Source organism: Camelus bactrianus, chromosome 11 (assembly GCF_048773025.1).
Source record: "Camelus bactrianus isolate YW-2024 breed Bactrian camel chromosome 11, ASM4877302v1, whole genome shotgun sequence".
Taxonomy (NCBI): Eukaryota; Metazoa; Chordata; class Mammalia; order Artiodactyla; family Camelidae; genus Camelus; species Camelus bactrianus.
The window spans coordinates 49072677-49093898 of NC_133549.1; the positions used below are offsets into that span (position 1 = coordinate 49072677).

The 21222-nt window shown below is 39.8% G+C and overlaps 1 long non-coding RNA gene across 12 annotated transcripts in view; it reads right to left on the reverse strand.

Moving 5' to 3' along the window:
- Nucleotides 1-16386: 16386 nt before the first annotated feature.
- LOC105081842 (uncharacterized) overlaps nucleotides 16387-21222 on the reverse strand; it is a 150093-nt gene continuing 145257 nt past the window's right edge. For 8 of the 12 annotated variants that reach the window (XR_012510214.1, XR_012510210.1, XR_006720479.2 and 5 more), the window contains one exon: nucleotides 16388-17269. This is a non-coding gene — a long non-coding RNA (uncharacterized LOC105081842). Of the gene's footprint in view, nucleotides 17270-21222 lie in introns of all 12 variants that reach the window. The other 4 variants (XR_012510209.1, XR_012510206.1, XR_012510207.1 and 1 more) reach the window with 1 other exon arrangement.

The window sequence follows — 21222 nt, forward strand, 5'->3', positions numbered from 1 at the left end:
ACCTGATGACTACAAAGACAGACTTCCTGCCCCAGGTCTTCTCACTGTGGCCCAGCTGGTAGCCCCCTCTCAGGCATCTCCACCAGCCCTGGAGGCTTGGGTCCCTCCCTTGAGGATGTGAAGTCCCAGGTCTTTATGAGGATGTTTTCTTGGATGATGACGACATCAATTGGGTTTGATTATTCCTTAGCAAACCTGAAATCCTGTTGATTACCTCTTAATTAAATGCTTTTCCTGCTTGTAATTGCTTGATTAAATTCTCAGGGTTTTATCATGGGCTACTCTATTTAGTTTGCAATTTCTCAAGATTTGAGAATCTAGTAAGTGTCATCCACAGTTCCTTGTTTGTATTTTCTGCCATTCTCACTTTATAAATCTTTGTCCTGAGGATATATTCCACAATCCATCTTCTCTTGTAATCATCAGAGCATGCAAATGAGCAGAATCTTATATTTGGGAAGGGAAGCCAGGTGATTTTGGCCTAAGCAGTGCTGCATTCACCCAGTCTGCACGTTTTTTAAGAAAAGAAGTTAAGTGACAAGCAAACATGTAAACACTGGATATTGATTTTAGAAAGAATCTTCTAGGGCACACCCCCAGGTAACTAAAGAGTCAATGTAAGTATTTTATCTTCTGTCTTTTTTTATAGTGGATATAGAAAACTGATATTTAAACTGATTAAACTGTATGCTTTTCAATGTCAAGGAAAATAGTACATTTATTTATTTATTTAAAATATATGGGGTTTTTTTTTTTTTTTACTTTTTTATTAAAGTATAGTCAGTTTACCATGTGTCAGTTTCTGGTGTACAGCACAGTGCTTCAGTCACACATGAATACACTTATATTCATTTTCATATTCTTTTTCACCGTAAGCTACTAAAAGACACCGAATATAGTTCCCTGTGCTATGCAGTATAAACTTGTTTATCTGTTTTATATATACCAGCCAGTATCTGCAAATCTTGAACTCTCAATTTATTCCTTCCCACTCCCTGCCCCACCTGGTAACCATAAGTTAGTTTTCTATGTCTGTGAGTCTGTTTCTGTTTTATAAATAAGTCCATTTGGCTTTTTTTTTTTTTCTTTTTAGATTCCACATATGAGTGATATCATATGGTATTTTTCTTTGGTGACTTCTGTTGTTTGTCACTGTGCTAGGTATTGGGTTTGTAATGGTGAAAAAGACTTAGTACCATGAAGGCTCTTACAGACTTGGGAACATAAGGAATTTGAATCCAAAATATGTGAGTGGTGGGATGAACGATGTCTAGGCTGCTGTGGGATCACTAAGGATAAATGCTCAACCGGGCTGAGGCTCAAGGAGCTCTCAGAGAGGCAGGCAGGACTCTTGGATAAATACGTGGTGAAGCTGATATCTGAAGGATGGTTTTGAATCAGTCATGCAATGGGACAGAAAGGGGAAAACAGGAAGACAATTGCCCAATCAGTGGGGCAGCAGGTGCCGAGGCTGGGAGGCCAGGAATTGCACAGAGGCTTCTGGGGTCTGAAAGTCATTTTTCTAACTGGAGAGTAGACTGAAGAGGGAGAGGTGCCGCAAGTGTGCAGTGTGGGATTGAGACGTTGTAGAGAAGGCTGATGATGTATGACTCTAAAAAGTGAGTATGGTCAGGACCATACAGAAAATTTTGAATTTTATCCTAGAAAGAACTAGAGAGCCAGTGGTATGTTTTAAACAGAGGAGTAAAATTATAAACTTCTTTTTTTAAATAATCTTACAGATTTCAGAAGGAAGAATGAATTAATGAGGGATGGGGAAAAGTGGGCTGATTCCACATACACGTATATTCCAAAGATAAATTTTGATAGACCTTAGTATTCATGAAATAATAAGTTAAATGGAGGCAATTTGAGCCACATGAAGATTCTAAAGTCCCCCCATGCCTGTGAAAGAAAAGATTAAATGATGCTTTATATAGTGCTTGTGATTTTGCTTAATTTCTGGAAATGTATAATATAATCACCAGTTAACCAGAATGGTTATTAACTGTTAGTGTCCAGCCCTTAATTATTGAGCCTAAATGAGAGTTTACTGTGTATGAGTGAGCTGAGTGGTAAAATATTTAGCTAATGGAGATCCATGAAGTGAGACAGTTGTGGGCAATCACTTGCAAATGGCTTAGCTAGGAAAAAAAATATCTGTTCACGTTCTAATAACACTATTTGATGAAGGAAAAATATTTATAATGGGGGAAGGGGAAGAAGAAAAAATATGTTAATTAAACCAAATAAACATTTATTGCCAGTCAGTAATGGAATAGAATCCATGGACTAATTTCACAAATATATACCTAAACAATATGCAAAGTGCCTAGTAAGTGCTCAACAGATGTGGCACTGAAGTAAACATGATTAATGTCCTAGACAGAGCCATATGCTGCTGAAGCTTTCAAATACAACCAGCTTACATCAGTGCTGTTCAAGCTTTAATGTGCACCCGTTGAAGAGCAAAGGTATGTTACTAGATTCCCCCCTTAGTCATGTCTATAGGTAGAAAAATCTATGCTAGTAACATTTGCTTCTGTTCACCTTTCGCTACTGGATCCAAAGTTAGCAACAAAGCTGTAAGAGTCTATTCTGTTTCATGCTTGACGTCCACTGCACAAATCTGGCCTCATTTGGCAGATTGAGAAAAATGATTTTGGAAGTTGAAAGCTATTTTCATGCCATTCATTTTTAGCTTCTTTCACATGTATGCATTTATGCCTATGCGGGAATAATCACTATTCACTCAATTGTACCTTGAAGAAGGTAATAAGCAGAATTCATTGTGAGAATAAGAATAAAGCATCAATTGCTTTCTTTGTTCACTCCTTGAGAGCATCATCTTGTAGACAGAATTACAGGCCTCCTACAACAGTCAAAAACTAAAGATGATGAAATTCACGCATCCTTGGATTGATCTTGGTAATTTCTGCTCAATTCACCAATCAAGGGAAGGATAAAAAGGTAGCTGACTTTGTGGGTCTGCAATTTGCTAGCTGTTTTAGGATGTCTGAATCTCAAATTCAAATTGCTGCTGTATCTTCTGTCTGTAAGCAAAAAAATTTTAAAGAAATCATGACTCTGGTATGCACCCTATATTAGGATATTGTACTCTTTGGGGATTATAAAAGTATACTGGTGATTTATAAATATACTCAAGGAAAGAAATAGTTTTTATTCCTTGAGTGTTATTCATGCATAGAGTTATTCTTTACAGCACCTATAGAGGTGAATAAAAGCTTCCAAACAGCAGTCTTGACCATATAGTAGATTATTTCTATGATATTCAGATATTTTAAAATCATCAGCATGAGGATACAGGACACCATCAGCATTTGAGCTGTGTGTCACAGAATTTAGCAAAATAAAGAACACCTCCCTCCCTGACTATGGTCTTTAAGGTTTCCTATAATCACTGTGAAGGAAAAGTTTTTCCTAACCCTGTATTTCCTGTTCAAGACACTGCAGGGGAACATTCAAATGCCCACACTGCTTCCAGGACTTGGCCAAAACTGGATTTTTATTTTACCAAGATTTGACCAGTCCTGGATCCTTGGCTACAGTGTTACACTTGGCATTCAGGTAGACTGTTTAGAGATTTGCCCATGATGCAAAGCCAAACTCTGTGAACAAAATTTTAAGTAAGAAACCAATTGTCTCTAAGAAGGGAGATGCCCTGTTTCCTTTTCTTAACCCAAACTGGGCAGAATTTGTGTTTCTGTGGTAGGGTGACTACAGGATTAATATTACAAACCCAGACACTTTTGAAAATGATAACAGGAGTCACTGTTAATAATTACACCAGAAAAACATGTATTAACCAGGCCATCCTGGGCAAACAGAGACACTTCATCACTTTTGTCTGAATTGACATCCAGTCATCATTCTCTTATCTCATTTGGGACACTAAAGGAAAAGTTGCTCTGCCTCTATTCTCTAGGTACAGGAGACAGTAAATGTTTTAATCACCGATATCCTTGTATAGATGTAAAGGCAAATTCATTATGACTGCCTTTTATAATTTCTCTCAATTCAAGCAACTTGAGCAATGAATAGGCTACAGATCATACAGGCTATCTTATGTGGATTTTGTATAACTGGGCTTTGGAGAAAAACTCAGGCACTAGAAAATGTCAAATTATTCCTCTGAAAAATGTTCAGAGTACACATATTCTGTATTGCTGACTCTGGACCATCTTTAGTATTTAAAAATTGTTGGACAATAAAAAGAAAGAGGTTGATGTCTTCTGAAAAATTAAGGTACCCAATCAACACCTCTGCTTCTATAGTGATTACTGCACCCTCACTGGTTGGTGGGGATTATTCAGACAGGAACGCTATGTAACACAGCAAAGAGTTTTAAGCTAGCACCAGCAGAGAATAAACGGCCGCACAAGGCTCACGGTGCCAAACCATGAAGTATGACGCCAATGACGATTACCGCTTAGACAGTGTTAATATGGGAGTCACCAATCACCCTTGGATTCACCTGAGAAAAAGCCTGATAGGGAATACATGAAACGATCTTATTTGGAGAAATACAGTTTTCCACGATAAACTGCATTATGAAATATCCTAAATGACCCAGCCCTAGAGAGTTGGTACTGTAACTCGGTGACGTTCTCAAGTATATCTGAAATATCATTAAATCAATTTCACGTTTGAGTGACTTGTCCCAGGCAATTCTTTCTGTGGGCCGTCTTCAGATAATAAAACAAATTTGTTTATTAAATTCCTGATGATAAAAATATGTTCGTTAGCTTAGAGGAAACCAAATATTTCTCCTCCATATCATGGGAGTATCTATTCTCATCATTCCCAAGTAGCTTCAAATTACGACGACACAAGTTAAAAAGAAGGGAAGCCTGAAGAATAGCTGCCTTCTATTTCTCAAAATTGTTAGATTATCTGTCCAGACATAGCTTCTGATGGTTGTTTTTCTTAAGACCACGTTAAGATTCACCCAAAACAAATGGTCTCATCTAGATTAGTGTCAGCTCTGCATTTACTTGCTTTATCTCCAGGACACAAGCTGTTTCTTGGTAGATTCACTAGAACAATGAATTATTTGAGGAAAGAAAGAAAATCAGTTAACTTGGTTAAGGGAAATGAATAATTGAAATGACCAGGAAATTGAGCAGTAATGAATAACCCAGGAGTCCTACACGCAAAAGGTCTCCATGTATAATAGCTCCATGAATAAAAAAGTGCCTTGTTACTGTGAATACCAGGAAACAGTGATTTAATATAGCCACAATGCTGTTTGTAAATAGCTAGAAACTTATTTTTATAAATATTTTGTTTGAATTTGAGAAGCCATATATGATCTGTTTTTTATTTTCAAGGAATATTTGCCATTATAAATTCTCAGCTTTACTTCTCTGAATATCACATAGGGCCGTGGTATTCACATGGGCATGGGGTTAGGAAAATAGCCGGGGATGTGATGTAGAACTTACTGGAAACTTCCCTGGAGTTCAGACACTTTGGACAAGATATGGGCCATAGAGCAGAGTTTTTCAATCTATGGGTTGTTACCCAATAATTGGATATGAGATCAACTTATGAGGTGGTGCTATGAGCTAAACTGTGTCCCCTAAAACATTCATATGTTGAAGCCTTAATGCCCAGTGTGATGGCATTGGAGATGGGGGCCTTTGCAGAGGCAATTAGGTTTAAATGAGGTAGTGAGATGCTAGTGTCCTTATAAGAAGAAATGCCAGAGAGCACCAGAGAACCTTCTCTCTCTCTCTCTACTATGTGAGGACACAGTGAGGAGGCAGCCATCTGCAAGCCGCGAGAGTGCCCTCAATGGGAACCAGATTTGACGACACCTTGATTTAGGACTTCCAGCCTCCAGAACTGAGAAATAAATTCCTGTTGTTCAGGCCGTCCAGTCTATGGTATTTTGTTATGGCATCCTAGCAGGCTAATAGAGGTGGATGTCACCATTAAAAAAAAAAAAAAAAATAGACCAGAAAATGTTTTGCATGTATTAAGAGTAATAAACATTAGCAGCATTTTTTAGCATATGTTAATGTATAGGAACACAGGATTATAATGGAATGTGAATTTATTTCTGTGGGATGTATTTTTAAATGCTTGTGCATATTGATAGTGAAGCCTGGGGTATAGTGGATATAGGGATGAAGACGGTGCTAAGGCCCTTTCCTTTGTTATTCATATATTCAAATCTACAAAGTGACTTTCATCAACAGACCCTTGAGTCCAAGCAGGTTAAAATTCTAATAAAATACCATAGGAAGAAGGAACTGTCACATTCAAGAAATAAGTGAGACATCTTGATGCTTAGCACTATAAATGGTTGAACGTTGATAGCAAAGTGATTACTGATGAGTTGATTCTCCTCGTTTCACAAAGATCTGAAGCAGCTACTTACTGGAACTTCCAGTTTTTTTTAGGGCATCACCAACTAGGGGGCTTAAAACAGAAATTTATTATCTCACCTTTATGGAGGCTAGATGTCCAAAATCAAGTTGTAGACAGGGCCATATTCTCTCTCTGTCTCTGAAACTCAGAGAGAGAATGTAGCCTGCCTCTTTTAGCTTCCGGTGCTTGCTGGCAATCCTTAGTGTCCCCTCATTTGTAGATACATCATTCCAGTCTATGTCTCGGTCATACATTGCCACCTTTTCCTTGTGTGTCTGTCTTCACCTGGAATTCTTCTCTTTTAAAGAAACTAGTCAGATTTGATTAAGGGCCCACTCTACTCCAGCATGACCTAATTTTTACCAACTACACCTGCAATTTCCAAATAAGGTCACTATTTTAGAGGGACACAATTTAACCCATAATAGTTGGCCTTCTGCCCATACCCAAATTCATATTCTTTCCATGTACAAAATACATTTACCCCATCCCAACATCTCCCAAAGTCTTAACCATTCCAGCCTCAGCTCTGAGTCCAAACTTTCATCAAAATATCTGTCAACTTCAACTCAGAATCTCCAATCTCATCATCTAAATCTTGAGGCAAAATTCCTCTCCTTGTATGGACACATGAAATCTAGGAAATAAGTTACCTGCTTCCAAGCTACAATCCTGGGACAGGCATAGGATAGACCTAGAGAAAACAGAAGATTAAAAAAAGGGGTCACTGGTCCAAAGCAGGTTTACAACCCAGCAGGGAAAATTCTATTAGATTTCAAGGCTTGAGAATAATTATCTATGGCTCCATGCCCTGTCCTCTGGGCCAGCGAGGGTGGCCCTGCCCCCTTATTCCTAGGCAGTGGTCCTGTCTCCATGGCACTGGCCCTGGATGGCAGCCCCCTGCCCCAGCACAAGGGGGTCTGTGCCCTCTGCAGCCAGGTTGTAGCAGCAGCAACCCCACTGACCTTTGCATCCATGGCTCTACCCTTGGAGTCATGCTTTCTTCATTTCCTCTATCTCTGTCCATTTCAGTCCAGGCCAGCAGTGCTTCTGCAGGTATAATAGTCTCAAAAACATCATCATTCTTCCATGGACATTGTGGAGATCCAAACCACTGGACACAAGAGTTCTTTATGGGTCCTTCTGGGATACCCCTTCTCTATTCCTGACTTCTGCTGAGATGATGGATTGGATCTATAAGTTCTAGGCATCAATCACTTCATTGAAAATTTGCCCAGCTGCTCCTTGGCCCATCTCAGAGCACACGACCTGGACAGGCTGAGAATTTTCCAAATCTCCCAGTTCTGGTTCTTTTGCCTAGCAGTTCCTTCCTCAAATTACTTCCTCCCTCTCATATTTTATAATAAGCAGCAAGAAGAAAACAAGCTGCACCTTCTACACTTTTCTTGGAAATTTCCTCAGCTAAATATCCAAGTTCTTCACTTACAAATTATATTTTCCACCCAACAGACAAGTTCTCACAATTCACATGAGTTCTCTGCCACTTTATAACAAGGATCATTTTTCCTCCAGTGTCCAATAACGTGTTCTTCATTTCTATCTGTGTCCTCACCAGAAGCACCTGTAATGTTCATGGTTCTAACAGCATTCTGTTAGTGTTGATCTACATACTCTTTAAGGCAGTAGAAGTTTTCCTCTAGCTCTCCTTAATTCTGTTTGAGCTCCCACTCAGATCATTTTTAACATCCATATTTCTACCAACAATCTCTTCAAGACAATTTAGACTTTTACAATCAAGCAACTGAAAATTCTTCCAGCCTCTACCCATTACCCAATTCCACAGCCACTTCCACATTTTTAGGGGTTTTTTACTGAAGCACCTGACTTCCTGATACCAAAAATCTATTAGTTTTCTGAGCTGCTGTAACAAAGTACCAGAAACTGTGTAGTTTAAAAGAATAGAGATTTATTCTCCCACAGGTCAAGAGACTAGAGGTCCAAAACCAAAGTATCAGCAGGGCCTTGCTCTCTCTCCGAAATCTCTTAGGGATAATCCTTCCTTGCCTCTTCTGGCCTTTGGTGTTTGCTAGCAGTTATTGCAATGTCTTAGTTTGTAGACGCATCACTCCAATCTCCGCCTCCATCTTCATGTGCCTGGTGTGTGTCTGTCTTCACATGGCACTCTCCTCTCTTACGATGACATCAGTCATATTGGATCAATGGTCCACACTACTGCATTATGACCTTACCTTAACTACTTACATTTGCAATGACCCTCTTTTCAAGCAAGCTCATTTTCCATTGTACTGAGGGACCAGAGTTCAACATATCTTTAGGAGAGCACAATTCAACCTACAGTATATGCCAACACTAGCTATGTTGGATCACTAGCAATTAGCTCCTCCTCTTTCTCTTATTTTTCTGGGAAACCCCAAATATCAGAAAAGTGTGTAACTGTTTTGATTTCTTTCCCTCAAAATAAATGATTTTTTGATCAACTTGCCTGCCACTCTCAGATTTTAATGGTTGTTCCTGATCCTGATTGTCAAATGACTACTACTCAGATAATCATTCTAATCACACTTCATTTGCATGTAAATGTTAACCTAGGAAAAGAAGCTAAGCATGAGTAAGACTTACTCTGTATCAGTGTTCTCCAAAATGTGGCCCATTGCCCGGGGCGGGCATATTTCCCTAACAGTGGATTCCCCTGATAAGACACTGAATTCCTCTGATAGGCCATTAAATGATTCATTCCTTCATCAATTTCAAGCTCTTTCCTCTAGATAATGAGAACGAGAGGGAGAATTATTCCACAAGGAATTTCCCTTCGCCTGAGTGGGTTGTGGTGGTCCAGATGTGAGGTGAGTGGCCGAAGTTCCCTGGTTGGCATTGAGTCTAAACCATGTTCTCTGATCCAACTCAGATGTTTGCTTTGGGGTGTCAGGCATCTCTAAATTTCATTTCCAACCAAAGGTAACCAAGGATCCTTGAAGAAATGGTTGCCTCAGGGGAAGGCCAGGAAAAGGACAAATTAAGCCTAGAACATTGTTATGCCAAAAAGTAAGTGCTTAAAAATAATGGAAGGGGCAGAGAAGTGTGAATGAACTTTCACTGGGCAAATGCCTCCTCCTTAATGTTATCTCTACTCCCCTTTCTTGGACATTTCACTTCTATAGCAGTAAGTCTCCTCAAGATGGCTATGAAGCTTTGGAGCACATTTATTTAGGGAAGGAAACATATCAGAGTCCCCTGACAAGGTTTCTTCTGGCCACGCTCGTGGCCATCTGTGGGGACAGAGCATCAGTTGATGACAACTTCCAGAGAAGGAAACAGATGAACGGTGTTTCAGCAGCACACTGAGTTGAATAGGCATATTTAGCACACGCTCTCTGCTGTGAGCCTGCCCTCTCTCTCCATCTACACCTACCGGCTCTACTTGGGAATCACTGACCCAGCCTCCACCACTAATCCTGCAGCTTTCAGCTGAACTTTTCTGCTCTCATTCCCTAATCACGGGCTGCATCTTATTCACGGTTCATAGGGTTGCCCAGGGTCTGCCCTGGTAGCTTATAGGGAAGCACTATATCATTTAGGAAGAAATTTTTAAAATCTATTGATGTTTTTAGTTAATTATAGGGATTGGGTGAGTGAAGGAATAGTGGATAGCTCTATGAGGTGCCCCTGAACAAGCACACAAAAATGATAAATACATAGAAAAGCAGATAGAAAAAAAAAAATCTTAACTGAGAAAGTATTTTCTCTTGAAAGAAATGAAAGTGACAGAATGCCAAAATAAATATATCTGCTGTATAAACAGCAGGCATTCTGAGAAGTCTTCTAGGAGGAAATCAAATAATGATGTGTGTAAGAAACAAATCAAGGGGAAGGGGAAAGTTTCAGGGAAAGAAATGCCTCTTTCCTCTCTCCTTTTCTCTCCCTCATAAGCATATTGGTGTCATGCACCCCTACAACAGTGTGTGTGTAGAACAAAACTGGCTCTTTGCTCCAGTATCACAATGCTTTCAGCTCTGCCCCGTCCCTACAATATCCCAGCTACTTCTGGTATTCTGCAAAAGGATTCCACACATGATATACCAAGTGATTCTGCTCAGACTGGCATCACTGCCCTTCCTCCAGAATCATTTTAACTCTAAAAAGGAAAAGAAGTCCCTTACTCAGTATTGTTAAAGGACGGTCTTCAAACAGACATAAAATTATGATTCTCATATAGATATAAATTAAACACGTGTCAAAAATAATTCTGGACACATTAATAAGGGAGCAAGTAAAGTAGAGAACTGATTCAAATGAGGGTTTGATTTACAGAGATTTATATTCTCTACAGGACAAAATTCATTTTCACTACCATGAGCAGGAATCCTTTACAGAGCTAAGAGGAAATATTTGGATTACCATTCACTTTCTACAAGTGAATGTCTTTTTCTACAGCATTGTGTAACAGCCTAGTGAAAGATAAAGGCACACTTCCCGGTAAGAGCAGACTATTCAGAGACTCCCGCATTCCACAGAATGGATGTCTAGGACTCCTTTTCCCATTCTGAAGTCTTAAATTTTTCTTTATAGAATAATGAACAAAATTAGATGATAGGTAGATAGGTAGGTAGATAGAGTTGTTTATTTTTTTAATTTGGGGATTGCTAACAGAATTTTATCTTCAACTGTTGATGACGGTGAACTCATTTCATTCTTAAAGTCAGGTCTCAAATATCTGTGCAAGCAATAAGGATGCTACATTCTCACCCCTGACCAAGGCTCAGGGCTCTCTCATCCTGAGAGAATCAAAGACATTTATTTACATAACCTTTAGGAATCTCACCATATTCTCCTTCCTTTTACCATCTTAAGATGCTTGAGATTTGTGTCCTTGGTAAGCTAAGACAGTGAGCAGTTCTGTTTCATTTGATTTGATCTGACTTTTTAGAATGTGAAACTGCTCATATATTTGAGGAGATTGTAATTAGGAAAAAAAAAAAAGTGAAGTTCTGAAATCCTAGTTAATCCCCTCAAAAAAGATGGTAGTAACCAGAGATTCATCTAAAGGTAGAACAATTAGAACACAGATGTGAATTGGCCACAGGAAGATCAGGCTTTGCCTGGGGCCGGTTCATGTCTGATCATGTCTACCTTCAAGATGGATGACAATGACCAATGGATTTCTCTATCCCTTTTAATCGGAATCCACTTGACATTATTTTTAGGAAAAGTAAAATTAGTTTTGGGCCTGATTTCTGCATGGCTTGCTTCTAAAATCCAAGTTAAATCATTTTAGATGCTGCATTAAAAACAACATAGTGGTATGTATGGTGTTTTACTATCATGATTGCTTTTTATGAAATTACTTCTGAAATGCAAACTATCTCTATGCTAAGGGACTCTACCTCTGTAGTTTTGTTTTGTTTTGTTTTGTTTTTTAATGCATCATAGCTGAATTTTCTTTGAAAGCCTTGTGGGGTGTTTTAGCCCATAGCAACAACAACTAAAAACCAGGGTATGTGCCTACGAATTGGTCTACATTTCAAGCAATTAGAAATGATTTATAGGAGGAGAGTGACAAAGAGCTTTTAATATGAGTATAAGAGTTCAGTTCTTCATGCAGTTGAAAGTAGAAAGAGGTATACAATATTTTAGCACCTTTATAAAAGTACTTATGAAATATTTCTCCCCTTTATCAGAATCTGGCTGCTTCTATAGTGGAAGCAATCAGTATTATTTGAGAGTAAATTGCATTTGTGATGATAAATGTCTTTTCAGATGCCTCACATTTCTCAGCTTCTCTCCAGTTATTAATGCATCTCAATTTATCGCTTCATATGACTTAAAAATATAGTTAAATTTGATGTTAATGTATCCTAGTTTGACTATCTTGTATTTGATCTATGGAATGTCTCTTGCTTTTCTGGAACTGATTATAAATTAGGCATAAGTGCCTTTTCTAAAGTCACAGAAACTTTGAAACTCTCATGTTTGATTAGTGGTAAGTGACAGGTAGGTTATATTTCATCAAGTGTACTGACTATTAAAAGAAATCAGTCAGTTTCCCTGTTTGTCAGCTTTATATGACCAGAGATTCTGAGAAGTGGCCCAGAATGTGATTATAATTCCTAGGTTACATTTCCATGTGGAGTGATAACATAGGTAGATATGCATAAGTGAGCTCTGAGCCTCTGACCCTGCCCACATTCACAGCATCTCCACAAAGCCCACATGGGGTGACTGTAAAACAAGGGGTTTTTCTTGATGCACATGCACAACTGTGACAGGGAATGAGCACTTTCTGCACCGGGAGGGAGATATTCCAGGTGCTGCTAAACCTAGAACTTGTTCTATCCCTTCTCAAAATGCAGGCACTTTGGACCCCCCCAACACACGTACCCTCACACACTGATAACATCACTCAGAGGGCCTACATCAAAAAATGTACTGTGCAGGAGAAGGAAGCTATTTCCGGTGTAGCTGGTGGTTATGGTTGGCTGGTTGTACAGCGTGTGTTGAAGGGGACCAACCTTCCTTTTGTTCTTATACCAAAGAATGGTGTAAGCTGACTTGCGGAAAGCCAAAGGCAGCCCTCTACAGAAAGCAACTACAGAAAGAGAGAATTCTCTGTAGAACAAAGCCTCATCAAGATGAAGGACCAATTATGACACAGACAAGCATGGAAAATGGAATGAACAGAATGAGCCAGGATGGGGATCAATGAATGATGGAGAACATGGATGACATGGAAAGATAAGGACACAAATGAGACAGGGTCAGAGACATCCTGACCAATCCTTGTGGAAGAGGGATGGAAAGTTAGCATGAAAACTATATTATGAATTGCTGGAGAGGGTGTGGAGAAAAGGGGACCCTCCTACACTGTTGTTGGGAATGTAGTTTGGCTCAGCCATTATGGAAAACAGTATGGAGATTCCTTAAAAAACTAAAAAAGACTTACCATATGATCCAGCAATCCCACTCCTGGGCATATACCCAGAGGAAACTCTAATTTGAAAAGATACATGCACCCCAATGTTCATAGCAGCACTATTTACAATAGCCAAGACCTGGAGACAACATATATATATATCTCCAGATGACTGGATAAAGAAGTTGAGGTGGGTGTGTGTGTCTGTGTGTGTATACATACACACACACACAGACACACATAGACACACACAATGGAATACTACTCAGCCATAAAAATGAAATAATGCCATTTACAGCAACCCAGATGTACTTAGAGATCATCATACTAAGTGAAGGAAGTCAGAAAGACAAATATCATATGATATCACTTACATGTGGGAATCTAAAAAAAAAAAAATGACATGAACTTATTTACAAAACAGAAACAAACTCACAGACATAGAAAACAAACTTATGGTTACCAGGGTAGAAAGAGGTGGGTAGGGATAAAATGGGAGTTTGTGATTTGCAGATACAAACTACTACATATAAAATAGATAGACAAAAAAGTCCTACTGTATAGTACAGGGAGCTATGTTCAATACCTTGTAATGGCCTATAATGAAAAAAAGAATATGAGAAAGAATATATAAATGTGTAACTGAATCACTATGCTATATACCAGAAACTAACACATTATAAATCAACTATACTTCAATTAACAAATAAATACATAAAAAGGAAAAAATATATTAAAATATTTTTGAAAAAACATCATGCATTATGTGTAATTTGCTAGGTTAGCTAAATGGAACACAGCACGCAGCTCATAGCACAGAGAGGATTTAGTCACTCTCAGCAAACACTTACTGTTCTTAGTGGAAGATTCACAACAGACTGGTTGCAGTTCTGGTTCCCACTGAAAGTCCATCACAGTGTTGAACACAGCTAGCCTGTTTCCTGCCTGGGGGTGGCACACAAGTTCACAGCCCATAATAGCGCTTGGAACAGGAGAAAAGAGGTAGAGATGATGGTATCCCTCCGTTACAAGAGGGGCCTTAGAGCAGGTACGCTCCCAGGAGTAACTGGTAAAGTGAGGGTTGACACTAAAGAAGTGTTAACGCAGCTCATTCAAGTAAATGTCACTGTTTCAACTAACTATTGACCAGAAAAATTATACATCCAGTAGAACTAAAGACGTGGAGAGAAGTTGTAGAAGGAAAGGGACTTCTTAAAAATATTAGCAAGATGTGAGTACAAATAATTCATTACCAAGAAATAGAAGTAGAGTTGTTCCTGCTTGACTTATTTCACCAACAAACCATTGGTTCATCCAAATATAGGCTTTCAAACCTGTGAAATTAAGAGGAGGCGGAAACAAAACAGTAACAAAAATAGTCTCCTTTTCCCTTCGGGGGAAAGATACTGCACACACAAACTCTGTGAAGCCACAAGTCTTACAAAAATGGTTCTTTCTGTTGGAACTAAAGAAATGGCCTAACTGTGCAATCTTCGAAGAGGCCCTCTGGAACATGCCTCTTCCTTGTGTTTGTCTTGCTTTGGGTGCTGTTGTTATGTTACACTTTTGTTTCCATAATTTTGGGAAAAAAGTTTTATTCCAACATACACACACATATCCAGCAGGAAGTCCTGGAGTTTATTGTAGGCTCTGGTGACATTCTTTCAGCTCTTCTGTGCACCCAACTTCTGCTTGCTTTGCCACTAAAAGCTCCCACCTAAGAGGGTAGCTCTGGAGAGAGGGAAGTGCTGGGCCAGCCACAGACGAGCTGACGAGGGAGCACAAAATCTTGGCTCACTTGCCTCAAAGCAAAATCTAACTCTGAGGCTTTACTTAAAGTTGCACCTTTGTCTGGTTTCTTGTCCATCCCTATCCTGCTCCCCTACTCCTGGGAGCACCTTCTCTTTAAAATCACTTGCCCTCAGACTTGGCTCAGGGTCTGCCTCTGGGAGAAATGACCTCGAGTTGAGTCAGGAAACCCTGATTTGAAACCAGGTTAGATTCACCAGGTGCAAGGCCTTGAAACCTTTCATTTAACCCGGAGGCATATCAATTTCCTCCTCTGTAAAATAATCCATAACTCTTCTTATTTTGCAGAGTTCTTGTGAAGATGAAAGGAGGTGATACACAGGAAGTGCTTAGCATGGGCCCTAGTGTGCAGTAGGTACTCAATAAATGTTAGCTGAATGCGATGGCAAGTTTTGGCTTCCACGATTTTAAAATCAACAGTAGTAGTGTTTAGTTTCCCCAGCTCCTCACCAGCTGGCATGCTAGATTCATATTTAGTGCACAGAATTCGTCTTTTTCCAGAGTTACTCAGCTCTTGTTCCCTTGTTTCTTCATTGTGTTTAGCTGACTTGAATAGAAGACAAGTTTCTATAGTCCCAGATTGGTGGCTTTGACCCCTACGTGGGGTTGGAGTCTATGAATGGCTTCATCACTCAGCTCATGCTGAACCATAAAATAAGTTAACAGATGAACTAAAGAAAAGAAGTTACTTTTCTCTCAACAAAATGATGGCTGTCTCCTTATGCAAAGTGCAACAAATATTTGGACAAATATCTGAGAAATTCAAGACCAAGAAAAACTGAAGTGCTGAATTTCTCTTTAATTTTCTCTAGTTCATTACTTGCATAGACTGTGCCTTTATAAAAAATTTGTATAATACTGTCCTTGATACCTGGAGACACTTTGTGGGAATTGCAAAAAAACCCCTCCTTTATTTTTGCACTTGGCTTGTGTTCTGAGCTTAAAACCCTGAGAGCTGAAATACACACTGTGAATTTCCTTGAGGGAAAATCAGAGATCCATTTCCCCCTCTTTGAGGAGATGCATCTAACATAAAATATGGGCATCTGAACAACACTCATGGTTAGTGATCCTTTTAGCAAGTTGCCCAGGCTCGTTTGCATAATTGGCTTTCCCTTTATTCCTGGAAAAGCTAGGGACAAAAAATCAAAAGAAGTAATTATTTAATATCTCAGGTCATATAATCTGGAAGGGTTTAAGACATCCTAACAGCTTGGAAATGTCACAGTCCTTAAAATAATAATGTGTTTTGAACATGGGTTTTTAGACTGGGTAGGGGTTTAATGGCATTGATTTTTCAGTTCTATTATAAACACTCTTTATGAATTTTATTAGCATGCATTATTCAAATATTTTTATTTATCTTCAACTGTTGACAAAGAACATTGGAAAAGAAAGGTTTATGGGCATAAATGGTATTTTAATTGTGATACAAACAGTAAGAAATAATGTTCCCCTTTGAAAAGATAAAAACTTTGTATTCAAAAAAAAAATTACCCCAAGGCCAAATTACAATGGTTAAATGGTCTTGCCTTCTGTGATGGGACCCAAAACAAATGATAGAAAACAAGCATTTGAGATCTGGCCATAATTTTCCTGGTTTACCTCAATCTTTCACACCACACACAACTAATGAGGTGTCTGATTTGACCATTTTGTTCTCCAAGGTCCAGGCAAATTTCCAGATCTTGTCATGGGGTCAGAAGTAGCCCAGTATGACCTGAGGTCTTCCCAACCAGAACTCAGCACCTTGGCCTTGGCCATTCTAGTCTTGTTCCCATCTTAGAAGAGGCAGCAGAGCTGAGTGATGACACAAGGGGCTAGTGCCATCATCCAAAGTCAGGATGGACAACATAAAGAAGGGACAAGGGACTGGTTAGGAGAAAACCAAGGTCTTGAATCTTTAGGGAGCACTCTAGGAATCTGTGTCCACTTAGGGGAGCAACCGCTATTGCCATTTTGATTGCAGCTGGGGAGGAAGAACCATGATGTCCTTGGTGAGTGCTAGTGGCTGTCTCTCCTTCCATGTGGTTTTGTTTGGTGCAGTGAAGGGTGACATTGCTTTATAGAAAGGGCATGGTCTTCAGAATTCAAACAGGTCAGATTTCAGATTGCACCTTTGTCCATTCCCAGTTGTATGACTGTAAGCAAATTACTTGAGTTCTCTGAAGGGCTCTACAAAGATTAAATGAGAAAACCATGAAGCTCTTAGCAGAATAGTAAGTGTTTGGGACTCAATATATATATACACACATTGATGTAGTTGATTTTCTCTGCTCAGCCAGCTTTATTGGATGGACTTTTCAGTGTTACTGTGGAAAATGAAGAGGTCATTCAGAATCAAGTCTTGAATATCTCTCATCTTAACTTTTCCAGATATAAAATAAGTAAACCTTAGCTATACTAGGTGCTTTCAAATGCATAACCTTCTTTTAAACTTGGGAGGAGAGTAAAGGAGGGAGATGATAATGGTAATGTTTAATACAATAATTAATAAACTATTAAAATTCAGTAAGCACTAACTACCACACACTGATCACACATTTCACGTATTTTTTCTTTATTCCAAACACCACACACACACACACACCCTAAGTAGATACCATTATAATTATCAATGTGAGGATAAGAAATTTGAGGATCAGAGAGGTCAAGCAACTTTTCCAAGACAACACAGCTAGAAAGTGTCAGAACAGGGATTCAAATAGAACTGAATGAATACAGAGACTAAGTTTTGTGCCAGGAAGCCATGCTGTCTGCCTCCTTAAGTATGGGATCACCACCAGCCTCACCTGGAGATGCTGATCCTGATTTGCAGCTAGCCAGAGCATCAACAGCAAGTTGTCTTCACTATTATTAGGATTTCCTATGAGTAGAGTATGAACTGAGCAAAAATGGGTCCAGGCTGCATGGATGACGGGAGTATAAATGCAGACTGGATCACATTTTACAGAACAGTCTTCATAAATCAAGAAGCTGCCAACTCAGATCAACAACTTGGATGGCTTTCTAAAGATCTGATGTAAAATTGCCTGGTATCATGATGAATGGGAACTTCAGCTATGGAGAGGAGGTGGTCACCAACCTGTGAAGAGGTGATCAGCTTCCCTAAGAATGTCAAGCATGGACCAAGAATCATCTAATTAATGAAGTAAGATGATTCTTAGAATCTCTTGTCCACCCATTATCAAAGAGTTTAGTTTCCTCTTGAAAGAATCAATACTTTTTCCGGAAGAGGATATTTAAATATGTATAGGATCCTCTTCCATATTCCACTTAAATGGTAGATATTTAAATTTTTGTGTGTGTGAGGGAGGTAACAAGATTTATTAATTTATTTAATGGGGGTACTGAGGATTAAACCCAGGACCTCATGCATGCTAAGCATGTGTTCCACTACTGAGCTGTACCCTCCACCATTATGGTAGATTTTTAATTGCAGAGGCCTTATTGTGAATAAAGTTGCTTTGCTTTCTGTTATAAAAGCCTCAAGTTCCACTTAAAATATTCCCATGCTCTTTGGCAGTATGTGGTCAATCAAATGAGAATCACTGGGTAATGGAAAGAGCGCTTGGGGTAGGGAGCTCTGGGTCCTTGCCTTAGTTCTGACCCAAGCTGGCTTTGGGGTCTGGGGAAAACCACTTTCCCTCTCTTGGTATCAATTTTGTCATTTGTCAAAGGAAAAAAGATAGGTGAATTATATGACCTCCAGTCTCCCTTCAGTGTGGGTCCCTTTAATATTCTGTGGTTCTTGAATATCTTTACCAGAATAATACTCATCAAAGTCAAAGCTCCTTGAAAGGTCCAAACTGGTATTTCATAGATGTTATTACTTGTAACTAGGACCAGTGGAGACAGAACTGACCTTTTCTTCTAGGAAGCTGCAGCAGAGTTTATTAAGATTGAGGCTTTGATATAGAACTAGAAGCTTCTGGCATCTGAAACACCAAGCAGAGGTGGAAAGGCAGAAGTCAAGGTGAGGCTGAGAAAGAACAGGTGAGGAAAGAAGAGGAGCCAAAGGGAATAACGTGGGAGGGGGTAAGGGGAAGAAGAAGGAAGTAGGAGAGGAGGAAGAGGGAGGGAGGAGGAGAGAAGGAAAGAAGGGGGAAAAGATGGGAAGGGAAATTGAGAGAGAAAACAGGTGAGATGGGGGAAGAAATGGATTCAGCCCTACAATCAAGGCCCTAGGTCCTTGGGATCTGAAGTGGAATTGCAAGAGGCCATGGGTACCTGGCAGCTCTTGGCTGGACCTCCAATAGTTAGCCCTGCCTTGGAGGTGAGCCCTTGCTTCTTAGCCAAGTCCTGAGAGGCCAAGCACTTGACTCACAACAGGTATTAAATGAACATCTATTGACTGCTACAAAATATTTGCTTAAAAGGAATAAACGACGTCATACCCGCAGATTCACTGTAGACTAACAGTCAACAGATATTCATGGTAACACCCTGTGTGCAGGTATTGTGTTTATATTACCTCACTGAAGCAGAGGTTCTCCTTCACGCCCTGCACTGGGGGAGGAATGGTCAGAAGGTAGAATTCCCCACGGTCCACCCCTTGCCTTGCTAGTGGTGGATGTCTCCCAAGCTGATTTGCCCAGCGACCTATTTTAATCTAGACAGATTTGCAATGCTTGGATTCTAAATTCTATACACACTTTGTATTATTTAAGGCAACTCCAGCCGCTGTAACAAATGAATACCAGAGCCTCAGTGGATGAACACACTGTTAAGAGTATTTCTTTCTCATGCAACAGTCCAGTGTGAGTACTGGGTAGGCACCTTCCACACAGTGACTGATGAACCTTAGCTCATTCCCTTTTATCATTCTTCCATCTTCAACACAATTGTTTCCACGCATACTGCGGAAAGTGGGGAAGGCAAACCTGCTTATTAATCACAGTGGAACACCTAGAATGAACATTTCTTCTGCACACAGTTCACTGGCTAGAACAAGTCACGTGTCCGGATTCAGATGCTGGTAGAGAAGGTGACGGCAGAGGTGACTGATGAGAAATGCATTCCCCTTCCCCAAAATGACTCTATACTATGGAAGGAGAGCATGAATCCTGGTGGACAGCCAGCCATTTCTTCCCCACACTCTCTTCAATAAAGAGAAGGAGGCAGTAATTCTCAACCTTGGGTCCTACCAAAAGATACAGCATGGAAAAAATTACCTTTACCTATGAAGTCGTTCTTTTCTCTTAGAACAAAGATATATTGTAGATTAGAATAAAAGTGTTCTCATACATTTTTAAACTAAAGCATGAGATATCAAGCAAATAACACGTTTCCATACACACACACACACACACACACACACACACACACACACACACACAAAGTATCCATCGTCCTCGCCGTAAGCAAGGAACGTTTAAGGAATCCTTAAATAATTGTTGAAAAACATAGGTCATAAATCTTAGCAGTCTCTTTTTTCTCCTTGTATTTCTTCTCTCCCTTTGAGAATGCAGTTTTACAACAGATTTCAGAAATTTGGAGACATCCCCCTCTTTCCCTCTTCTGTCAAAGACAAAGCTCTGATCCTTGGAGTCTGTAGTGGAAGTTCAATGCTTTATTTGCCCTAACTCAGGTGAGTTACTGAGGAAGACAGAGGAACATACTTGGCTGAACTCTGAGCCACCCTAGAGCTTTCTATTGTAGGGAGAGTAGTTCTCCCCCACTGCTTTGTCTAACAGTGGACAGCTGTCATAAAGACAGGAATAAGATAGCAATCCGAAATGTCATGGTGTTGCGTCTAAGTAATTTACAGCCCTAGACGGATTCACAGTCTAGAGGTAGAAGAGAAAACAGGAGACAATGGGGGAAGATGTTTAATACAAACTGAAAGACTTGGAGGGGTGAGCAGACTGTAGCCTGGGAGTGGACCCCCACTGGGGAGAGGTCAGCAAGCTGCCCTGGTGGAGGTCACACGAGGCAGGCTGGGGACTGAGGACCCGATGAGCCTCTCTTTCTGCACCAGCTGCAGACCACTGTGGTATTGCAGCCTTCTGCCTCAAGAGAGTACGTTGACTTCCTGCCTCATGGGTGAAGTTTACTCGCCTGTAAAACTTGGAATGGGCAACAGTCTTGAAAACAAAATTTTCTCGAGAGAGAAAAGGGATTTTCAA